General features: G+C 36.0%; 1 protein-coding gene across 1 annotated transcript in view; it reads left to right on the top strand.

Annotated features, from left to right (window-relative positions):
* The first annotated feature begins 3,052 nt into the window (after positions 1-3,052).
* Positions 3,053-15,305, top strand: part of LOC117429472 (semaphorin-6D-like) — a 75,287-nt gene continuing 63,034 nt past the window's right edge. Inside the window, exon 1 of the mRNA XM_034907218.2 lies at positions 3,053-3,209. The gene's annotated coding sequence lies outside the window, so the exon portion shown is untranslated. The remainder of the gene's footprint in view (positions 3,210-15,305) is intronic.

The following is a 15,305-nucleotide window of genomic DNA, read 5'->3' as shown; positions in this document are numbered from 1 at the left end:
TACTAGCTGTGGCTCCTTGTTTCAGTGGTATTAGTGACAGTACATTGCATTAGGTCAAATCATTCAGAATTCACAAATCCACAGGTTTGGTAAGGTTGGGATTCCAGCATCACAGAACTGCAACACATACTTTCAAAACAAGTGTTCTTCCAATAAATCCTATACAGTACGTTGCAGGCCAGTTATAAAAACACAGCATAAAACTGACACTAACGTAATACATTTGCATATATATTCATATCATCTATGTCCGAGTTACAGTTTCATCCATTTAAATGAATCTGTGATAATAACGGCATCTTGCATCAATAATTCCTAACTTCTGAAGGTTTAAGAGTTTAAAGCAGTAGTGACACTTTAAATTGAAGTCTAGCTGATCCTATTAGGCATGTGTGGGGGCAGCAGTGTGGAGTAGTGGTTAGGGCTCTGGACTCTGGACCGGAGGGTCGTGGGTTCAATCCCCAGTGGGGGACACTGCTGTTGTACCCTTGAGCAAGGTACTTTACCTAGATTGCTCCAGTAAAAACCCAACTGTATAAATGGGTAATTGTATGTAAAAATAATGTGATATCTGTATAATGTGAAATAATGTATAATGTGATATGTTGTAACAATTGTAAGTCGCCCTGGATAAGGTCGTCTGCTAAGAAATAAATAATAATTATGTCCCCGATATCCTATGCCATGGAGATCCAGCCTAGCAATAAGCACTGTGCATGGATGGATAATATCATCTAAGTTTCAGTTATAGTACCATATTACTTGAGTTACGTCGATACCAAAGGACACTTGCATTTAAACAAAAACTCTAAGTTATTATTAGGGAAAGAAGCTTGGTATAGTAGTTCTACAAAAATCGATTCTTGTATATGTTTCAAACACGCAGTTCTGCTTTGAATTAATTGTGAGTTAATAAAAGTCATGCAAACCAAAGGTTGTGCCGTCATTTCTCTGGTGCCCTTTGGCTTGTTGCCATACGGACATCAGGATTTGCTGTGCAAAGTTTCTCACTTCCCTTTCCTTTGTGATGAGTTGCTAAATGGAAGCAGAAGCTACAAATGGTGTCAACATCAGAGATTTGTAGAATTGTGGAAATGCTAGTGCCACCTCCCATTGTGCCTGGGGCATAAACATAATAGTGTCACATTTTCCTCAGTATATATGAGACAATAAATAAATGTGGTTCATCAGCTGATAATTTCAGAAAGACTTGAAAATGCCACCAGCTCCATTATAGTCAAGTTAGGTGCTTTACATAAAATTGTCTGCATTAAAGAACAGCAGGTTATAAGAACTCACATCCTTTGAAAACTATCAGATATAATGAATGGCTGTCAGGCAGTGCCATTTATAACACAGACACAAATGCATAATAATGGAGGTAACACTAGACACAGACAGATGCATCAGGGGACAGACCCCAGGAAATGCTTTTAGGTCTTTTCTGTTACAGTTAATTGCTGGGGGATGGGGATCACAGGCAATTGGGTGACGCAATGGATTTAATATTTAGAGGAAATATAGAAGTAAATCAAATACTATAAAAATAGATTTTCCTGAATCTGACTTTGGAGTATTATATATTAATATTAATATATTATTCATCATCGGTGTAGGCATCATGTACTGCTCCAATCTTTCTGTAACACACGTCAGCATTTAAAAAAACTGCACGGTTTACAAACTAAGTCAAATTTAATAGTACTGTGAGCACACTGAGCAGCTATGCATTGAGACAAACATTATTGATTTTATTATTTATTTATTTTGTATTTGCTATGATTCAGATGAGGAATGTTCCTAAACTAAGACGTCAAACAAAGATGGTCTTGAAGTAATGGTCAGATTAATCGAGGATATCCAATGACTTTCATGTATTTTTTTTTTTCAATTCGTTAACAAAAAACAAAAAGTTGATTTATTTCTGTTTCAGACAATATCATAGTGTTTTAATAGAACTAGATTTCCATTGCATACTGCCATACAGTAGTACATCACATTCAAGACTAGTAGCATACATCTCTAGAGTACTTGGTTGTGCTGATGTTTAAAATGAACAGCAATACTGCTTTTAAATTCAAATAATAATCCTGTTGCATAGAAACCTTAATTCAACCAGAATCCACACGCTTACTGTTACAGGAAATAGGTATAACTTGTTAAGCTAATAATAATAATAATAATAATAATAATAATAATAATAATAATATTATTATTATTATTATTATTATTAATAAAAACTGTATGTCGGTTTCTACATTTATTTATGTTTCTATCTATATTAATCTAGTGTTTAACACCTTCAACCATTATTTTTAATGTTATAAACCAAATAGCAAAGCAGACAAAAAATATTGTATAGCAATCCCCTTTTTCTACTGTAATTTGACATATACAGATATTCAAGTTGTTGCTGCTGTTTCCTGGTTTCTAATCACTTTCCATGCTCTTGTTCAAACTCACTCAAATGGTCTATCTGAAATGTAACCCTCTGCACAGGTAGTAGGATGCATTATTTTTTAATAACAGGTGGTTGGTTGAACCTGTAATACTACTCCTCTTGTTTGTTTTGTAATTTGGAGATCCCAGTAAGGTGCCATGCAAAGCATTCGTTCATTCCGTCTGTCTTGTTACAAGGCGAACATCTTTTATTAATTCAAATTTTATTTTTGCCTCCTAGTCTCCTACTGTATACACTTTTTGGATTGCATTTGCCTTTTATATATGTGACTGTTTAAAAATATAGAAAACATTTACGGTAAAAAAAGGATAAACTTTGATCTAGATCCATACTAGCTCAACAATAAATGGCTGAAATGGTTCATTGTTCAGAAACAACTCAGGAGCGGCTAGCTTCAAACACATTTTTTTTTTCTTGTATCATTTAAGTAAATCAGGCTTCAGATTTGTAACTAGTATCTAGATTGTTCGATGGTAGGAAATGTATTCAACTCCCTAGAGTTTAGGAAATGGGCAGAGTCTGAATCAATGTGCTCATTGCTGAGCAGCGCCTCCAAAACACCAAACAAACAGCCCATTGGAAAATACTATCACAAATCCTCACAGCCCATAGGAAACTACAGCAAATCCGGCAGAGATCATGCTTTCTGCATTGTGCGTTTGAACAGCCTGAGATCTAAACAGCTCGACCAACTAGCAGAGAATCAGAGATCCAATTCCTCCTGTTCCCTGCTGATGATCATTTTAAAGTAAGTAGTTTATTATATTCTGCTTATTTGTTTGAAAGACGACAGGCTTGGCTGTAATCACTTCTGAATTGCTGCAGCACATTACTTTCCTGCAAGTTGCTGAAATCCGTGTCGTATTATATGTACTGTATCACTGATGCAGTCTGTTAATTGATTTTTAATTTTTTTGTAATAAAAGGAAGTGTTTCACAGTTAAGAGCACTGTTTTCCATTTTTAATTAGCATCAAGGGGAAGCAGGCCTGTGCATAGTAGTTAGAGTTACATGTTTTAACAGCAGATTTCTTCAGCCAAAAAAAATTATAATCCTTTTGTGTTGTGATTTTTATCTGGTTTCAAATGAAAAATGCCGTGGTAAATAATTCATGTGCAAAAATGAAACCATCTTTCACATAGTACTGCAAATCTCAGGTGCATTCTATTAAAACCCTAAAAGCATGCACTGTATGGTATTTTAGTATCCAGGCTTTGTTCATATGTGCTTGCACAGTTCAGAAAGTTATTAAGTTCTGATTCAGTGTAGCTATATTTGTATCTGGTTTCCAATCCTATTGACTTGTGGGCAGGAACACTGGCAGTCTATCAATAGTCTAATTACAATGACCATAGGCTGCCTGAATAATTTATAGTTCCCTTAAAGCTGATATATGCTGGAAAATGGCTATCTGCTGAAAGCACACTCAGTAGTTTATCAAGAGGAATGGAACAGCACTCTGACAAAATGTCAATGTTTAGCTGGATAATAAAGATGTATCTTGGCAAACAATTTCACTCCTAAAGTTAGACTCACATATTTCTCGAGCAACCAGGACTTTATTTATATCCTGACAATCAAACCACTGGTACTTAAATTACCAGCAAAACAATACCGTTCCACACCGTTTTATGAAATCTCTGTTGCTTCTTTGGATATAGGAAGCATGTCTTTATTGAGTTGTATGCAAGTATCTGCTTTTTCACCCCCATACTAAACACACTGACATTTTACTTTTTTTTTTTCAATTATTATTATTATTTAATTATTTAAATTATATAGTACTCAGTTTTGATCCCAGAAATACGAGGGCAAGTCAATTATAACCTGTGTACCTGTGATCTTTACAGCTATCAAACCAGAATAATTGTATTTTCTTTGTTCTTTTGCACAACTGGGTTGAATCAAGGACTCTTGATAGCCTGCTGGGAGACAGCCCCACCCACCTCATCTGTTTAATGAATTATATATGTTAGAGTTTTTTTTTGCATATTGTATTCTGCTGTATATACCCAACCCAACATTTAGTGACAACATTCTTGGCTTATTTTCCCAGCCCATAGAAATCATTTTGGGCATTCCTGTTATGACCACCCTTGACAAGATGACTTAACACTTTTTGAAAGAAATGATTGGGGATCACACTTTTCCAGCTTTGGAAAGCCTTTCCTTAAAATAGAAGCAGTTTCACGCTACTGAGTTTCCGAGGGCCTGTGGGAATGTATAATTCCCTATGGAATTGTAGCCCCAGCTGTAAATATCTTCCAATACCTTTATTTTTTATACACATTTTAATTCTGTATGAAGTATTTGCAGATAAACAGAATATACATACTGTATACAATATAAAACTGAATGAAGAGGTCCCCAAACGCATTGCAGATATGTCTGTTTACATCATTTGAATGAAACAAAAACACTCTAATAAGATGGCTGCTTGGTTTACCTGATTGCAAATGGGCTTTACTGTTTATACAAGCTGTGTTATCACACATAAACAGGGTTCATTGTCCTCAATTTATTAAACAATTCCCAAGGCCACTACTACCTCTTCTTAATAGTGCAAAACCTCAACAAGGCCCACATCCTCTGCTTGCCATGAAACTACCCTTTAAAGGCTACAATGCTTGATTGCTCGCCCTTTCTAATCATCCATAGCATTTCTGAGTTATGTTAATTAAACATTTAGATCATTGATCGACATATAAATAACGTTCTGAAACTGACTTGAAAATTGCTTGGAAAAGAACATGCACTTCCTAAATCCAGGTAAATCATGTGACGTTTGACATTTTCAGCTTTGCAATGCACTTACTCTATGGTGTAGTAAAGAGATTAGAGGATTTGAAGGTCACGGCGCTACAGATTTATCTGGGACCCAGCAGTATAGATAGATAGCCCAAGCAAACCAAAGCCAATTGAACCACCAGAAGAAAAAAAAAAAAGAAAAAAAATTCCCATCCTGTATCTGCTAATCTTTATTGCTCTGAACTGTCTACTTATTCATCCACCTCTTCCTCTCTCTCTCCTCTTTTGGCTGGAAGTTTCCAATACTTTCATTACCGAGGCTGTTCTTAAAACAGCTAGCCATTGATCTACCTGTAGATATGATCTAAATGCATATTAGTCTGTCTTCCCCCAACTGTTACTCCCTGTGACTGCTTAGCAGTGTCCCAGTCATTTATACCTCACTCTCAACCTACTGCAGCATCTCATTATTCATCAAAAGGTCTGCTGTCCGCCCATGGTTTACCATTTATTTCTATCGCTATACAAAAGGAGAGGAGTGAAGAAGCTCCTAATAGACTGGCCTGTTATAAACATATTTTAAAAGCCAAATCATTAGCGCTATTCATTATATGGATACTTTTTATCAAAACCAGTAAACTAGAATGTCAGACACCTTACGCTGACAATTAAATATTTTTACATTGTCTATTTTTTTTCACTCGCTGAACAAAACCTCTGGGGTCAGTGGTGAGTTTTTACGTTCTATAAATATCAATGAAATATTATGTTTGTTAAAATAGATTACAAGCAAACAGAATCACAGTCCTAACCTCATTTTTTGTTAGTGTGATTCATTCCACTTTACGGTTGTTTCACTTTAATCAAAAGACGTTGTGAAGGGAGTGCTATCCTGGATAGAACGTACTTTACCAATAGGGAATCCAGGTTTAGAAAAAAAAAAAGGTTTGAACCACAGAAGTGGAAACATTCAGCCACAGATGTGGTTATTCCTAAGAATTTTTACATGTGTTTGAACCTACTTAGCAGTAGCTGTACAGTTGTTTCAATACGGTGGAAGTTTAAAATGATTGTTCCATTTTAGTGAGGAATTCAATTTCATGGCAATAAAATGACTAAGGCACTGAGGGGAAAGCAAACACAGGAAGGTCATGTCCTAGTACCTTAAGGCCAAGTTCAGCACAATCACTGTAACCAGCTCATTCCATCTCTAAAGGGATAAGCCCTTGAATTTAATACAAGGTCTGTATTGGCAAGGCCACATTTTACAAACACAGCTTCTGGCTTTTCAAGGAGGGTCACTGGGAAATAGATATCTGTTTAATAACATACAAAACGAAAAGGTTTGCTATACAATGGTGACTCGTTAAATGTATAGTTTTGTTATAGGTTTCAGTCACACTAGTCCCATGTCTTTATGTACTCCCAAGATGTTTATTCACAAGAGGTTGCTAGTAACAAATGCCTATGTCTGGCAGTGAATATACTGGTCTGAGTTTGCCCGATGTCAGAAGAATTTGTCTCATTGCTTAGCTGCACCTAGAGAGAGGTTAAAAATGTCATAATGGCCACTCTGAAATCAAAAAGAAAAGAAAAAGAACAAAGATGCCTTAGTATTGCTCACCATGGGAAATGTAAAAAATGCAAAGTTAGGTTTGTGATTTTTTTTTTCTTTTGCTGAGTAGTACAGTTCAGGGAGGGGTTAACAAAAATCAAGCGGTCGAAGCTTAAAATGTGTACTAAATACGTTTGCAAGGAACTGTCATTTTATTGAGAAAGTTGCACAGAATAGGAAAAATCCATCTTCTGTTCCCTTTTTAAGTTTTGATTTAAAAGTGCATCCTCAGTTAGAGAGCTCAAGTGGCAGGGTGACCTAATCATAAACAGTGCTGTTCTTTTCATATTCAGGGAGCCATACCTGTAGCCATGTGATAGAACAGGATCGGAAGATCATGTTGGTATAAACAAGCATTCCAATTAAAAAAAAAAAATAGTTACCAAGCTACTGGAAACCTAGAAATACCTCCACTGTTGGTTTTCAAATGCTAACACAAATAAAACATATCTTGCATTATATTTATATATATATATATATATATATATATATATATATATATATATATATATATATATATATATATAAAATGAACATAAACTGCTGCAGTAACTCATACAGCAATTACACAAGCTATGTATTTCTGATTGTATCACAACATTTGGATTTTTTACTTGATTACACCTCTACACCTGCCTGGTCATTTACACAACACAATACACTGATAATATTGTGTCCCTGATTACATTTATAGCTTTAGTACAACTAACATCAAATCACAACTGACAAGGATTCACAGTCGGAGATTGAAAACACCCTTGTTTGTAGCCTAAAAGGTTTACAGAAGATCATATGACATGTTTGTGTTTTCTTTTCAGAAATACAGAGTTTCACCAATACCTTATCATCTGCATACATGCCATACTTGCCAATGTCATATCTATGCGGGCTGCTAGCTGATAGTGGCACTGTTTAGAGCCTCCTGCCAAGCCCTATGAGAAAGCAATCTATCCAGCTGCTTCATTAGAGAGTGATCACATCATCAGGGTTATATTGAACTGCATGACTGGCTAGCATCAATCTAGGCTGAGCTTTCTGCATGTTAGAAAGCAGCTTACGATGAGGGGGAACATATTGGATGCGGGAAAAAAACAGCATAATGGATTGAAAAAAACAAATAAAACAGGTCAACCACCGACTAATCCCAAACAGAGAGTTCAAGCATTTGTCAGTTCAGACCTGGGATAGAGAGGGCAGTTGGTATGCTTGTTTCTCCCCATGAATCCAACAACAAATGTTTTGAAATGCAATAGCAATCACAAAAAGCCTATTGAATCAATTGCAGAATGGTACATGCAGTGTGTTTCGGGGGGGGGGGGCTCAGGGAGTGATGAATTAAAACTGCTAGGTTGTTTTTTTCCTCGGATGTCATCTGAATGTCTGTCCAGCTTGTGAGTAAACGTGTGCTGATAAATACTTTGTATGCAAGGTGGTCACCACCCATGTCATGTTAGGAGAAATACTCCCTTGCCACATTTGCCCATCTGTTGTGGTGCAGAGCTTATGTGATTTGCATCTCTAGTAGATAATTCCTGCTGGTAAGTTCCCATCCCTTTATTAAGCGGACATATTGCTATGTCAAACAGAAATGTAATTAGCACATTAGGAGTTAGACTTTAAAAATTAAAAAGCTCCAGTGTGTGATCTTTAGATAATGTGCGATTAAGGCAAACAACACATTTTCTTAAAAGATAAAATCCAAAAGTGACAAGGCACCTTGCTCTTAATCCTCAAGGTTAAAAGTTAAATTTCTGAGGAAAAAAAAAAATCACCCTCGGAAGTAAAGGGAACATATAATCTAGTTATAGAGCTGGAAAAAAAAAAAAAATGTTTAGGTGATCTTGTTCATTCTATTGTAATTTAAATAATGGAGAAGTTTTTTTTTTTTTTTTTTTAATTTGATTTATTTATATATATAAAATCATTAACTGTTTATATATATACCACTACTCATAAGCTCCATATGTTTGCAGCCTGGTTTGGGGTTTTGTATACATTAGCTACTAACCACAATCCAATGCATGCATAACTGTACATACACATTTTTATTGCTGAATTAGCAGCAGTAAGAGAACATCACAACACATTTGTCTCCAGCTGTCTTGTAAAATATTTTTTTAAACTAATTTGACTGGAAGCCTCCCAAAGCTCTTTAAAAAAGTCCTGAAAAGTGTTTAGCTTTGCAGACATACGTGAAGTATTTGTTTCTCCCTTCATAAATCAACATATATGAACTATGTAGCTTAGTGGAAACATTATAAACCACGCCACAGATTAGTCCAAATTTAAACTTAATGGAGGCAATATATAACTTTTCATGGTAACAAAGAAAAAGAAAAGTTTGCTTTCTGAAACACACTCTTGCAGCAAACAATAAGGTCAATACTGATGTTCTTAGATAGGGTGGATGCAATTTTCTTCATGCTGTCTTGATAAAATGTAATCCAAGTCTGTAAAGAAAGCAGATTGGAACCTAGACTCAGCATTAGTCACAGCAGCTTCAGTGTGATACTTCCTGCTGTGCTGCTGCTTATTGTCTCAACAGTCCTGTTTGGACCAAAAAATGCATTAGACTCCTAATATACTGTACTGGGAATCCTGTCATAGAAAATATGAAAGGAATTCTGTGAAAGAAATGATTCCCTGAAATTCAGCCAGGGTGATTAGTCTTTGGGGATTATTTGAACTTTATATACATATTTACATAATCTGCAAATCCTGCTTTGAAAACTAAACTCTTGCTAAATAATGATGTGATGTTTTAATGATCTTATGTTTTAATGATCTCTAAAATAATTTTGTTAGCAACAATCCCTTTAAGGGTTAAAATGTTTCTTTAAGTATTTGCAACCAAATAATATTAAATGATTGCTGCAATCTAAGTGAAAGGCTGCTGTAGAGTTTGTGTCAGTTTCAGAATAAATGTGTTCAAATCTTCCATCCAAGTATGTCTAAAACTAAAAAAAAAAAAAAAAAATGATGAAACTTCTTGTTCAGGGAAAGAAAGGGTTAAAAGTTTATTTTTTTTTAAATCAAAGAATCAGAACACAGAGTGCCTTTCAAGTTCCTATATACTGGCAGACTCTTGTGTAATACAGTAAGGTTAAAAGAGCAGAAAGTTTGTAAACCGAGTTAACCAAAGCAAATTTTAAGATGCCCTAAAACTACCCCTGAATCTCATTAAAGCTTGTTTGTCAGTTTTCTTGATCTCACTCAGTCGGATCTACCAAGCCGGTGCCTTGATTTGTTTCCTTACATCACATGTAACATTTTAGCATGAAAACTTGTGAAGCAGCAACATCACTTACTGCAATTCTGTAACAAATGAATTCAATACAATTAAAATTAAAAAATTAAAAAAAAACTGCAGTTAAAATTAAACTTGTTTTGTAACGCTGTGACATATCTAACCGTGATACAAATAAAAAGCTTTTCATTGAAATGTCTTATAAAAGGAATACATCACTAACAATACGATTTATATATTCTGGACAGGAATTTATTGCTTGGAAGCGGTATTTGTTTTACAGCACTGGAGACTAGTCTAAAAACCAATTATTTTTTTACAAGTTACAAGCTTGGTTAGATGTAAAACTGAGCTAAAAGAACCGCCCTCAACTGTAGTGTTTCAATAACCATGTTCAATCAGTCCAAGCTCTTTTGAGCAAAACCTGCCAACTGTGCATAATTTGCTGCTGGATTTTGCAGTGGTTTGTGATGTAGACCACAGTGCTGTGGGGAATGAGTGTATAGTACCAAATTGATTTTACTTGTGTCTGTGCCTAATTCAAACCTTTACGAAAATGAATAAATTAGGCACCAGACAACTGTGGAACCCAGCCTTCAAATATCCTCATACCCCATACAGTCTTCACAGAATGTAATTTATTTCACCCAAACAAGAAATCGAGCTACACGGAGTGAAATTTCACTAAGAGCATCAACAGGGAGACATTTTTTTTTTCTAACCCGCAGAATAAATGTAGTGGCACACATCTAACAAAGCACCCATCGTTTTCAAGATGTCACGCTGTAGAAAGCTTATTTACGACTCTCAGCTTCCTTAAAAAGAGCTCTATGATGTTGTAAATGACATTTTAAAAATGCAAACAGTTCAACCAAACCAGATAACATGCATTTTTTACAAGAAATCGGTTGACCCATTTTGCTAAGTCTGCTCTATGTTAAAATACATTCTAGTATATTTAATCTTTAAATGTGTGGATTGAGGGGTGTGGTGATGGGATTGGATTGTAGGATGTCCATTTGACCTTCAGTTCTCCGGAGCTATTGTGGGCGGTTGCTGCAGTGAAGGAAGAGAATTGGACATTCCACATTGGGGACAAAAAAATGTAAAATAATTGGGAAAAAAAAACAAAAAACTAATACCTAGCTCTTTAACTTTCCATTACAAAAGAGATATTGCAGCATCCTAACGCAGTCCGATTCCTGTCCTTCACAAGCATCAGCTCATAGTCAGTAAGCCACTGACACAGTGGAGCTCTGTATCTCCAACACAATTAACCTTGGCTATGTACAATTGCAGTGTGTTAGGATTTTAATTAGTAAGTATTCACCAGTGGAGCTCCTCAGTGTTCTGCTCAGACTGCGACCCAACAGCTTGGCACACTTAGTATGCAGACCCTTGCAGTATCAGAAGGCCACGAATTTGAAAGCCAGCTCGGTTTTTCAGGCTGGAATCCAAACTCTGTCTAAACACACGAAAGACGTTTCCACATATCCACCCTGTGCAAAATTGGTTTACCTCCCGTGGAGACTGGCTTATTGAACAATAGGGAAAATAATGCAATTGGCCTCAGAATGTGTTGGTGGGGTAAGCATTGGCAGCAAGTAAAACTGCTGCCAGCTCTGTCACTTCCACTAGGGGTCACTGTGGTGTGAATGTTTCATTTTCCTCCAGAAAACTGGTAGATAAAAGAAAAATATATACAGATTTAGACAATTAGACAGCACTATCCAGCATCTTTAAGTACAGTTTTAAAGCATTTAACATGCAGACAATCCCAGATTAGGTGAAAAAGTATCCTTTACAATAGGCTGTTATCTAGCATGATAATTACATTTCATTCCATTAAACAGGAGGTTCTGAATGTTGCAAGTTGATCTAATTTACAGTCTTAACAGAGGTAATCTTATAGTATGCAGACTGAGAAACAATAAACCGATAACTGGTCTAGGAGGCACGACCAAAGTGTCTGGCTTGAAAGTCTATTAATACCACAAACGGAATACCTTTGCAAAACTGTTCCCATCTCAATATGCTGAGAAACGTGCATCATTGATGTCTTAATATACATTGACTGAGTGTGTTATAATTACAGTAAACAAGTTAATATTTGTTCACCAAGTAAATTAAACCACTTACTGGACTGACTGAGCCTCAGAGACCCTGTATATTTAAATGCACTATTTTGCATTGTATATTGTATAATTTAATCCCAGTCGTGTTTTTTCTTTTTCCTTCAATTTTTCAGAATCCATCTCACAAGGATAACCCGTTCCGCTGTGTAGAAAGATGCACCGCCACAATCTTTGCCAATCAATCCTATGTACTCTGCTAATCTTGACTTTGTGCTCTGTGAAGCAGGGTGATTTCTAATGCAATTTGTTTGAAGAAAAAGGACTTTCTTTTTTCTAGGCCTTCCTGGTCACGTTAACAGATTAAGTATTTTGTGTGTGTGTCTGCCTTGAGATTATTATTTATTTATTTATTTATTTCTTACTAGACACCCTTATCCAGGGCGACTTACAATTGTTACAAGATATCACATTATTTTTACATACAATTACATTATTTTCACACATTATTTTTTACATACAATTACCCATTTATACAGCTGGGTTTTTACTGGAGCAATCTAGGTAAAGTACCTTGCTCAAGGGTACAGCAGCAGTGTCCCCCACCTGGGATTGAACCCACGACCCTCCGGTCAAGAGCCCAGAGCCCTAACCACTACTGTCATTGAATTGATGGATTTAAATTATCTGCCAAACTATTATTTCACAAAACAGGATAACACAGACCTCAAATTAACTAAAAATGCTGAGTGGGTTGTCCAACTAAAAAAATGAAAACTACACATTTAACATCATAAAGTGTTGACATATGGTACCATGTGGTAGGCAATATTACAAATTCTGGTAAAAATGAAAAATCTCTCATCTTGTGGGCGAGTGTCACTTCTACACACCCCAGGCGTGGCACATACTGTAGCCGGAGGCCAAATATTGTAACTCTGCAATCAGTTTTGCATCTCTTAGGAAATGTCAAAATGCACAGTGCATAAATATTACTACAGCAATGTGCACATTGTCATGTAATAAAATTGAAAAGAAAAATTAATGGAGAACAATTTTGCAGCAATACAAAAAACATCACATGCCTGTATCTGATACTATGCCACCCTGTCACCTCCTACACCCCCTTGTTGTTTTTATGTCCATCATCTCTGCATTCCTTCAATTGAATTTGAACAGTAATGTGACACACAAAGGCACAGACCCTCAGAAAAGAGGCCAGGGGTCAACGTATATTAAAAAATGGGGGAGGGGTTGTCATTCTGATCACTGCAATTCGGGACAACTAAATGTATTGCTTCAGAAAAAAACCTTAAAGCCTTATATATAATGACTGCACAGTGAAGAGAGAGGACATAAATCTGTAAAGAGAACCATACTATAGTATATACATATTACATAGAAATCACCAAGCAATGTAGTCAGTGTTACTTTAAAACAAGGATCCGTTAAAAATAATTACATTTCTGACATCTGATACTGTGACATTTTACCTTCTCCTAGAGAGTGATGGGAACATTAATGGTAAACACATTCATCACTCCCTCAAAGGGAAGGGGCTCCCATTCTAATTGATTAAATTGTCACCGTGCAGTAATTGAGTCGATTAAATGAGATCAAGAAAAAAGCATGCATAAAGACCAATCAATAGCTATAAACATAGAGATAAACAATTACATAAAGTGTGTTAAAAAAGCGCATTATACTTTTTCACGATATGCCACTCTGATAAATAAAATAAAATATGTCTATTTGGCCGATGCTTTTTTCCCAAAGCTTAGTTTTTCCCAAAGTTAGTTGGTCCACATTAGTTTTTCATGTACAAATTCTGGTACCCATTTATACAGTTGGATTGTACAGCAGCAGTGTCCTGGTATTGAACCCAGGACCCTCGGCTAAAAGTCCAGAGCCCTAACCACTACTCCACTCTAAATACAAATAATACTGTACTGTACTGTAGTAATTGCATTTGCAATACAAACTACCGAGAATGATTGCAAGAATGTTAAAAAGCATGAATATATATTTTTTTTTTATTAAAAAAATAAAGTATTCTCAAAAGTATTACTTCTGCTGTAGTCGTGTGAAGTACTGACTGCATTTCAACAAAGGCACTGCTCATCTCAGGCTGAAAGGAAACGGGTTGTGGAATGAAATAAGTAAGACAAGGTCATCTTTAAAGTGCTGGTGAGAAGGGTATTTTCCTCCCTGGATCTCATTGTTCTCATTCTTGGCTTTTCTAAAATATATATTGGCACTGAATTAATTCAGGTGGTCCACTGCCTTGGGGAGAAACACAAGGCTAGGCAGATGGCTGAGAGCATGATCCTTTGTCTGTTGACATAGCTCTTAAACTTCACTTCCTGAGGCTATGGCAGTGTGTAGTAAATAAATGATAAACACTATTTTTCATTCTAGAAACTGGTTGCTATATCCATTTTTACTCCAAACGGTTCCTTCGAGGTAATATTGAGGTTAATATATCTGTAAATAATTAACACCCTTTTGCTACCAGGGTAAAATTTAATCTTTCTGTTTGGATTGCCCAAAAGCATTCCAGCACAGTGAAAGAAGAAAAAAAAACTATATTTGAATTACACGTATGATAAAGTGTTTTTTTGTTTGTTTGTTTTTTTGTTTAATTTCCTTGCAGTATCAGAATTTAATCTACGGCTATCCTCTTGGCTGCCTTCAACTTTGAGAAATTATTACAATTTTTTTTTTTACTCTGTTCATCTCATTTCCCTGCCTCGACAGTAAATCACATTTTGCATTTAGAAAAACAGCCTGTAATTGCTCTTTGTAAACAGCTAAATAGTACAGGAATAAATCAACTGCAAAGGAGGATCTGAAGATTAAATGCTGCTGAGCCTGGCAAACAGTTTCATTAACTTTTAATGGAATTCACAAGGCAGTCTGTGCTTCTGGAAAGCAGTCCCTCAATTTGGTCTTAATGCCCTTCACCCACAGCACTGTGTTTGAGACCTTCCCTTCTCTAATGGCTGGCTATGAGGAGGGGGGGGGGATGAAGGACAAGCACTTGGCACAAAGGATGAAAGCCAGGTGGACACTTGTTCTTTGATCCAAGTTTAAATGGCTCCAGTGAATCCCATTTTGGTTTCACAATGTACTCCTTATGAGGAACTGAACCAGAAGTGAAAT

The sequence above is a fragment of the Acipenser ruthenus genome, chromosome 24, assembly GCF_902713425.1.
Source record: "Acipenser ruthenus chromosome 24, fAciRut3.2 maternal haplotype, whole genome shotgun sequence".
Lineage (NCBI taxonomy): Eukaryota > Metazoa > Chordata > Actinopteri > Acipenseriformes > Acipenseridae > Acipenser > Acipenser ruthenus.
The sequence above is the reverse complement of the archived record's forward strand: the minus strand, read 5'-3'. Positions and strand labels throughout refer to the sequence as shown.